Source organism: Coregonus lavaretus (assembly GCF_964263955.1).
Source record: "Coregonus lavaretus genome assembly, chromosome: 5".
Classification (NCBI taxonomy): domain Eukaryota; kingdom Metazoa; phylum Chordata; class Actinopteri; order Salmoniformes; family Salmonidae; genus Coregonus; species Coregonus lavaretus.
Window position 1 is genome coordinate 45,515,999 of NC_139992.1, and position 7,054 is coordinate 45,523,052.

At 44.3% G+C, this 7,054-nt stretch overlaps 2 long non-coding RNA genes across 2 annotated transcripts; both read right to left on the reverse strand.

Annotated features, from left to right (window-relative positions):
• Window positions 1-3,754: 3,754 nt before the first annotated feature.
• Window positions 3,755-4,564, reverse strand: LOC311129477. The gene is made up of 3 exons (XR_014613284.1): window positions 4,328-4,564; window positions 4,067-4,194; window positions 3,755-3,938 (listed from the first exon to the last, which is right to left on the reverse strand). It is a non-coding gene; the product is annotated as an uncharacterized lncRNA (long non-coding RNA).
• An 82-nt stretch (window positions 4,565-4,646) lies between these two features.
• On the reverse strand, window positions 4,647-5,348 carry LOC311129505. The gene is made up of 4 exons (XR_014613286.1): window positions 5,323-5,348; window positions 5,105-5,198; window positions 4,903-5,014; window positions 4,647-4,814 (listed from the first exon to the last, which is right to left on the reverse strand). It is a non-coding gene; the product is annotated as an uncharacterized lncRNA (long non-coding RNA).
• Between the last annotated feature and the right edge of the window lie 1,706 nt (window positions 5,349-7,054).

Below are 7,054 nucleotides of genomic sequence, written 5' to 3' on the forward strand. Positions count from 1 at the left end.
ATCTTCGCCAACTACAGTGGGGAGAACAAGTATTTGATACACTGCCGATTTTGCAGGCTTTCCTACTTACAAAGCATGTAGAAGTCTGTCATTTTTATCATAGGTACACTTCAACTGTGAGAGACGGAATCTAAAACAAAAATCCAGAAAATCACATTGTATGATTTTTAAGTAATTAATTTGCATTTTATAGCATGACATAAGTATTTGATACATCAGAAAAGCAGAACTTAATATTTGGTACAGAAACCTTTGTTTGCAATTACAGAGATCATATGTTTCCTGTAGGTCTTGACCAGGTTTGCACACACTGCAGCAGGGATTTTGGCCCACTCCTCCATACAGACCTTCTCCAGATCCTTCAGGTTTCGGGGCTGTCGCTGGGCAATACGGAGTTTCAGCTCCCTCCAAAGATGTTCTATTGGGTTCAGGTCTGGAGACTGGCTAGGCCACTCCAGGACCTTGAGATGCTTCTTACGGAGCCACTCCTTAGTTGCCCTGGCTGTGTGTTTCGGGTCGTTGTCATGCTGGAAGACCCAGCCACGACCCATCTTCAAAGCTCTTACTGAGGGAAGGAGGTTGTTGGCCAAGATCTCGCGATACATGGCCCCATCCATCCTCCCCTCAATACGGTGCAGTCGTCCTGTCCCCTTTGCAGAAAAGCATCCCCAAAGAATGATGTTTCCACCTCCATGCTTCACAGTTGGGATGGTGTTCTTGGGGTTGTACTCATCCTTCTTCTTCCTCCAAACACGGCGAGTGGAGTTTAGACCAAAAAGCTCTATTTTTGTCTCATCAGACCACATGACCTTCTCCCATTCCTCCTCTGGATCATCCAGATGGTCATTGACAAACTTCAGACGGGCCTGGACATGCGCTGGCTTGAGCAGGGGGACCTTGCGTGCGCTGCAGGATTTTAATCCATGACGGCGTAGTGTGTTACTAATGGTTTTCTTTGAGATTGTGGTCCCAGCTCTCTTCAGGTCATTGACCAGGTCCTGCCGTGTAGTTCTGGGCTGATCCCTCACCTTCCTCATGATCATTGATGCCCCACGAGGTGAGATCTTGCATGGAGCCCCAGACCGAGGATGATTGACCGTCATCTTGAACTTCTTCAATTTTCTAATAATTGCGCCAACAATTGTTGCCTTCTCACCAAGCTGCTTGCCTATTGTCCTGTAGCCCATCCCAGCCTTGTGCAGGTCTACAATTGTATCCCTGATGTCCTTACACAGCTCTCTGGTCTTGGCCATTGTGGAGAGGTTGGAGTCTGTTTGATTGAGTGTGTGGACAGGTGTCTTTTATACAGGTAACAAGTTCAAACAGGTGCAGTTAATACAGGTAATGAGTGGAGAACAGGAGGGCTTCTTAAAGAAAAACTAACAGGTCTGTGAGAGCCGGAATTCTTACTGGTTGGTAGGTGATCAAATACTTATGTCATGCAATAAAATGCAAATTAATTACTTAAAAATCATATAATGTGATTTTCTGAATTTTTGTTTTAGATTCCGTCTCTCACAGTTGAAGTGTACCTATGATAAAAATGTCAGACCTCTACATGCTTTGTAAGTAGGAAAACCTGCAAAATCGGCAGTGTATCAAATACTTGTTCTCCCCACTGTATATGCCATATGATTCTGATGCTTTTTTGCCAGCGTTTTGGTAATATTTTTAAACGATTTAAGCTGTTTTTTGAAAAAATTATGTTTGCCTTCATACCTCATACACCAACTATGAAGTACAGGCCCTATTTTCTGGATGCAGCGGGGATAGTGGATAAGAAAATGGTGCTTTGGTAAAAGTTTTTTCTGAGGATACAACTTCTTAAACAGTGTATGGTGATCAACAATCAAATGTTTTAAATATACACATAGACCTTGAGATAACATGGGCGAGAATATAATGTTAATTATTTGCAATAATAAAAGAAGCAGGCCCCAGTGTTGGTCAGTAGAAGTTACCAAATCTCCAAAGATAAGAGGAACATTCCTAAGTAAGCACCAGGACTGAATTGCATTCAGTCCCAGATCATTAGATCCTTCACTTAAATTAACAGTCACAGGCCTGTTATTTCTCTCTGTGAAACCATAATCAAAACTTTGTATTCTTGAATGTATTTCTCCTGATGTAACATGTTTTTCATTCAAATACAGAAATAATAACTTCAATTCGTACTGGCCAACCCCTTCTAACACATCATGCATCACATCAACTGAGAAGTTCTCAGTTGTGTGAAAATACCTCAATGAATTTAATATGCATGACCTTTTCACACCAAAAACATACGGAAGGGATGGATTACAAACCATTTCTTGACAGTGAGCAGTATGCATATCTTTGGTGCGTAAAACTATTTTGGAAGAATCTTCAGAGAATTCTGTTTGAAAGTCCTCATTTTCTGCTAAACAGAACCTGCAACAGTACCTTGCACTGAAAGACTCCACCAGACCAAACAAACTATGCAAACCCAAATTATCACCTGTTACCTGTACTACAGTGCCACGTACATAACCACTGTATAATGGAATCTCAATACCATCGCTCTCTAACACTTTAATGTCTCGAACAATGGGAGCAAAAATTTCACTAAAACCATATCGTTTAACATCTTGAGTATGAAATAAGGCGCACAGGTGTATGTTAGCCAAAAAAGAATTCCATTTTGGAGAGAAGTTTCTTAAAGTAAAATATACTCCACCCAATTTATGAATACCTCGCTTGGAACCCAATGGGTTGGCGACCTCAAAATCATCATAGAACATCTGGACCTGTATTGTCTGCTTCTCAGTTGAGAACAGGGGGTGACTTTTAAAAAAAGATCCATCACAAATATCTCTCAGTCTAGAGTTGCTGGTAGCTGAGCTTTGCAACATTTCTGCAAAATACTGACTTTTAAATATTGACTGCAGTGTAGATAAAATTGGAATATACATTAATTTATCTTGAACTACTACCTGATCATATGTTCCAGTCTTTTTATTTCGTCTTGTGTCAAATCTTGAACCAATCACACATTCAACTGGTTCTACTATTTCCCACTTGGCAGTCATACATTTTGATCGCTTGTATTCCGAATTTAGAACTGTGAAAGGATTCTCTAACCCCTCAAAACACGCCTCAACTTTCTTGCACATTTCTGTTTCTCTTTCATTACTAAATACATGCTTTATCACTGTTTCTTTAGCATGCTGATGAATATCTTGAACAATCTCTTCCATGGAAATCACTACAGTATTTACTGTACTTTGACCAACACCTGCTGCCTTTAGATCAGAAATAACAGCTGCACAACTATTTACAATGTATGGCGAAGATAACTCTGACTCAGCCTCTAAACATTCAGTCGACACTTCAACATGAGAAATATTACTGGTGTTGACGGTACTTTGAGGGTCTGAAAGATCATCTTCTATAGAATCTACTAAACTTTCTCCGTGGCACTTGTTAAGATGTTTTCTAAAACCAGAAAAGCTACCAAAAGAACGTGAGCATCCTTCTTGACCACATTTCAGAAAAAGAGTCCTGCCTGTACATAGCCCATGAATTATCTTAAGGTGCTTAACAAGGTTGTTTGGACTTCCATGGTCACTTTTGCAAAGAAAACACTTCATAGTTTTATCTCAACTAACGCACCATTCTTGCTCGCAACTCAGCAACTAAGTCTCCTTTGTTTCCCCCATGTCAATGTTATAGATGGTTGTTTGCACAAAAGTGAAAAAGCTGCTCAAGGAAGAACTGTATGATGTACCAAATACGTAATGGGCTTTAAAGACTTCGTCAAAAGCTCCTACTGAACCTGTTGCCTTGCATGGAAGAGCATGCTTGTCAACCACAATGAAGTAGGAGTGAATGCTGCTCTGTGTGGATCCCTGGGCGAGAAGGTAGGGCTGACTGCTTTGGGTGATGTTGTCAAGATGCTGCTGCACACTGGTTCCAACCTACAAAAAAAAAACACATTCAACAGAATTGTTTTGGTGATTAACCTCTGACAATAGATAAGATCACCTCAAACTGTGCACAAGATTGAGATGATGGAATATATATTTTAAACAACTGTTAAGCATACCTTTTGAAATCTGATGAGCTGATCTACAGCTTGATATGCAGACATCTTTCCCGGCCTCTTTCTACCTTGTGCAGATGGTGGTAGCAAATGTAGCAGCAGCAAGATGGCAGACATGTCACTGTCCCAGCCTACAAATAAGTAAATAAAAACCTGGTTAACATTGTGCCGTAGCATAACATTCTTATTCACAACTTGCACCATTATGGACATATAATGCACACCTACATTATCCACATAAAAAGTAAAACAGTTCATTCATACCATTCTCAACTTCAGCAGCTGACTCAGCATTGCGCATCAAATCCAAGAGTTCTGTGGTGGATACAAGTCCATGGCTTTCCTTTATTACTTTTGCTTTGAAAGTGGTTGGCCACTTCTCCAAGAATTTGTTGGCTGTGGCCTCACCAAACAGAAGTCTGAAATCTTGTTCTATCTGCAATGTAACACACAAAGACAGAAATAATGAGTGTTACCTTATTCTTCATTGGATATTTTTGGTGATGCAGTGAATTAAGTTGTCATACCAGTACTGGTGTGTCCAGAAATCTTGGGAAGACCGAGAAGACATCTGATGATTTGGCTTCATCGTTGACCATTGCTTGCCGATATATGAAGGTCATTTTCATCTTCTCACGGACAGTGTTTTCATCAGCAGAGTGTCTCAAAACAGCAATAGCTGCTTCCACATCCTCATCAGATGGCTCTCTGTCATAGGTGAAGGGCTGACGATCACGGCCTGGCCCACCAACTTAAGACAAAATACAGTGTTAAGAAATCCTTTCTGTACAATTCACAGGTCACCATTATAATTACATGTCACTGATCAGAAAACATACCTTTAGGAGATTTGCTGACTGAGGCACCTCTTTCCTCTGCTGTTTTTCTTTGTATGGTCTTCAATCGCCATGCAAGGTATCCGGAACCACTCTCCGGATCGTAGTAATGATCCTATATTATTATAAATAAATTATAAAGGAGTACTATTCCCATTTCATAGAGTGAATATGTGCATAATGTTGCAATAACCCATTTACTTACATATCCATGTTGTGAGTATGGGTCTTCTAGATAGGGAAACAAAGCTACTATCCCCTGTGCATACATCACTCTGACACTTTTGGGGGGGGATGTCCTAGCATATGAATTCAAAGTTAACATCACACTGAATTGATATTGCACAACACATTTTACATAATTAATAACCGGAAAATAATAACAATGTTTCTTTACAGCCCATCTATATGCTTAATGCTTACCCATGTGTTTCTGTCATCTCAGCAGCATGTCAGAGTGGTGTGTGTAGGTGAGTGGAAGGAATCAAGCGCAGGACCCAGGATGACTACAACCGTCTTTAGTAATGTTCCCAAAACAACGAGAACAATGAGTCGCCAACCCAACCGGGTGGCGCAAACAATTGCGCACAAAACACAGTGCGTCAAAACAAGAAAAGCGCACGCAGTGCGAGCTCTCGGGAAAACACAACGAGAGAATACAATAAACTTCACAGAGGCAGGCTGACAATGAACAATCACGCATAACACCTGACCCAAGCACACGAAACTAAATAGGGAAACAATTAAGACACAAATAAGGGACAGGTGTTATGAACAGACAAAACCAACTGAACATGAAACATAGAACGGTGGCAGCTAGTACTCCGGAGACGACGACCGCCGAAGCCTGCCCGAACAAGGAAGAGGAGCAGCCTCGGCCGAAACCGTGACAGTACCCCCCCCTTGACGCGCGGCTCCAGCCGTGCGCCGACCCGGAGCTCGGGGACGACCCGGACGACGCGGAGCAGGGCGCGCAGGATGACCCCGATGGAAATCGGTCAGTAGGGACTGGTCTAATACGTCCCTCCTTGGCACCCAGCACCGCTCCTCCGGACCGTACCCCTCCCACTCCACGAGATATTGAAGACCCCCCATCCGGCGCCTAGAATCCAGGATGGACCTCAAGGTGTACGCCGGAGCCCCCTCGATGTCCAACGGGGGCGGAGGAGTCTCCTCAATCTCAAAGTCCTGGAGTGGACCAGCTACCACCGGCCTGAGGAGAGACACATGGAACGAGGGGTTAATATTTTTGTAATCAACAGGTAGTTCTAACCTATAACTCACCTCGTTCAATCTCCTCAGGACTTTAAATGGCCCCACAAACCGCCGACCCAGCTTCCGGCAGGGCAGGCGGAGGGGCAGGTTTCTGGTTGAGAGCCAGACTCGATCTCCAGGTGCGTACACTGGCCCCTCACTGCGGTGTAGGTCGGCGCTCGTCTTCTGTCGACGTATGGCACGCTGCAGATGGACGTGTGCAGCGTCCCACGTCTCTTCCGAGCGCCGCACCCACTCATCCACAGCGGGGGCCTCGATCTGGCTCTCATGCCATGGTGCCAGAACCGGCTGGTACCCTAATACACACTGAAAAGGGGTTAGTTGGGTGGAGGAGTGGCGAAGAGAGTTCTGTGCCATCTCGGCCCAGGGCACATATCTCGCCCACTCCTCCGGCCGGCCCTGACAGTATGACCTCAGAAACCTACCCACGTCCTGGTTGACACGTTCAACCTGCCCATTACTCTCCGGGTGGTAACCCGAGGTAAGGCTTACCGAAACCCCCAACCGTTCCATAAATGCTCTCCACACTCTAGAGGTGAACTGGGGGCCTCGGTCAGACACTATATCCTCGGGTACCCCGTAGTGCCGGAAGACATGGGTGAACAGAGCCTCTGCGGTCTGTAGGGCAGTGGGTAGACCCGGCATGGGAAGGAGACGACAGGCCTTAGAGAACCGATCCACAACGACCAGGATGGTAGTGTTCCCCTGTGAGGGGGGAAGGTCGGTAACAAAATCCACCGAGAGGTGGGACCAGGGTCGTTGTGGAATAGGCAGGGGTTGTAACTTACCCCTGGGCAAATGTCTGGGCGCCTTACACTGGGCACACACCGAACAGGAGGAGACATAAATCCTCACATCCCTAGCTAACGTTGGCCACCAG